The sequence below is a fragment of the Crocodylus porosus genome, unplaced genomic scaffold, assembly GCF_001723895.1.
Source record: "Crocodylus porosus isolate Cpor-Errol unplaced genomic scaffold, CroPor_comp1, whole genome shotgun sequence".
Taxonomy (NCBI): Eukaryota; Metazoa; Chordata; order Crocodylia; family Crocodylidae; genus Crocodylus; species Crocodylus porosus.
This window is the reverse complement of record NW_017728912.1, coordinates 5825665-5827717: the sequence shown is the minus strand read 5'-3', so window position 1 is coordinate 5827717 and position 2053 is coordinate 5825665. Positions and strand designations below refer to the sequence as shown.

The 2053-nt window shown below is 67.3% G+C and overlaps 1 protein-coding gene across 4 annotated transcripts in view; it reads left to right on the top strand.

The window, feature by feature from the left end:
* The window catches only part of JADE1 (jade family PHD finger 1), an 81936-nt gene that overhangs the window by 14275 nt on the left and 65608 nt on the right, over positions 1–2053 (top strand). The gene's annotated exons all lie outside the window — the stretch shown is intronic.

Below are 2053 nucleotides of genomic sequence, written 5' to 3'. Positions count from 1 at the left end.
GAGGGAAGAGGACGGTTATTTTGCAGCGGGGAGGGCAGCGCTGGGCGGCTTTTATTTTGCTGCAGACTTCGGCGCTGGCAAATCAGGAGCTTGCAGCTTTGGAGGTGCCCCCCGGAGAGGGGCGCGCGTTGCACACCCAGGGGCGCCTCTGCTCCCTTGACTTTGCTGCGGTTTAACATAGACATAGATGTGTTTGGAAGGAGGGCAGGTGTGTGTATGTGTGTCGGGGGCGGGGGGATCCCGAAGTGCATCCGTGCTCCCTCCAGCCGACTTGAAAAGTAGAAAGCATTGTACCAACTTGGGAGACAGATGGCAAGGGCAGGGCGTGGGGGTGGCCTTGGCCAGGGCTTGTCACTGTGTCACCCGCATGGCCAGCGTCGCCCATTGCATCTAGTCAAGGGCGGGTGGGGGTGGGGGGTGTGCCAGGGGGGCCGGTAGCTGATGAGCAGCGCTGTCGGCTCCTAGCTGTGCCAGGGGGGTGCTTGGTGGCTGGGAGGCAGCTTTGCAGTTGCAGTGCCCCCCCCTCGGGGGTGTGTTTTTTTCGCCGCGGATTAAAAGGCCGGGAAAGCCTCCAGCCTCCCTCGGCGGGGAGATGGTGTCTCCGAGCAGGAGGGTGGGGGCCGAGGAGTCGGAAACTTGGTGCCCGCAGGAGGCTGTCTCCGGCACTCCCGGGCGTGTGCTTGTGGAGCGGGGGGGGGGCGTGTGGTGTCTGGCCACGCCGCTCCTTATTATTATTGTTGATGATGATTATCGCCCTTATTTGTATTCCCAAGTCTTTCTTTCGCCTTGCGTTTGAAGGGTATTATTTTATTTATTTGTTGGGGTCCTTGTTTATGATGCGTTCTTCGCGGCGATCGTCGCAGCCGGGCGCACCGCGCCTCTCGCGGGGAGAGCAAGTTGTAGGAGCCTGGAAGTGCACGTGTTGGCAGAGTGTGAGTGTGTGGAGGGAAGGGAAGGGACGCGGGGGGGCGGCGTGTGTGTGTGGTGTGAATGCGCGGGGGGCGTTGTTCGGCGGCTGCTCGGCTGGGTGGCAGCAGCTCCTCCCGGTGCCCCGCGCGGCCGGCGGCGGGCTGGTGCGCGCGCACGGGGGGGGTGGAACGTTGCCGGGGATTCGAATCCCGTCGGAACGACCTCATTTGCTGCAGGGATTCGCGAGCGTCCCCGCCCCCCCACGCGGGAAGGAGCCGGCCCGGGCGTCTCGGACGCCTGCGAGCTGGGGCAGCAGCAGCAGGTGCACGGCAGCGGGAGGCTCCGGGACGTCTCCCGTTCCCGCGCCGGCCCCTCCGGCGTGCACCCGCTCCAGGGGGGGTGCACCAACCAAAAACACGTGCGGGGGAAACTTTTGCCAGCCCTTCCCGACGCTGCGTGCTGGTGGGGGGTGGTCACACGGATGCACCCAGTGCGTGTCTGGGGAGGGGGCATTGCGCACCCCCTCCCGTGCCAGTGACGCAAGCATTCTCCCTGCCTCTGAATTGCCCAGTAGGAAGGGAACAAGTGGCCGGGGCTGCATGAATCCCGGGGAGGGGAGGATACGCGCAGGGGCGGGCTGGTGCCCTCCCTGCAGGGCTCGCCCAGCACCGCCCGCTTGGGCGAGGAGACAAAGCCGCCTTCCAGGCTGCGGCTCTGCAGCCCGCGGGCCTGAGGGATAGGGGGCGTGTGCGCGTCCCCCCGCCCCGCCGGGCGGCCTCACCCGGCAAGAGGCTGCCGCGCAGTTTCCAGAAGGGTCTGGGAGTGGGAGGAGAGGGGAGGGGGAGAGACGCGGGCTCCAGCCGCTGCCGCCTCCCAGCTCGGCGGGCCTTCCCCTCACGCTGCAACATGGAGGCCGGGGGAGGAGGCGCTGCCTGACCGCCGCGGGCACCGAATTTGATTCGCAGGCGGCCGGGCGCGGAGGGAGGAGCGGCCGGGGGGCGGCGAGCTGGGCACTGGCCAGCGGAGACAGACACACGCACACGCAGAGCCCGGCGCCGCCGCCCCCTCCTCTCCCGCTCTCTTGTTTGTGTCAGATGCCCCCAGAGCCGCCGCCGCCGGAGGAAAGGCTGGCGAGGAAGGCGGC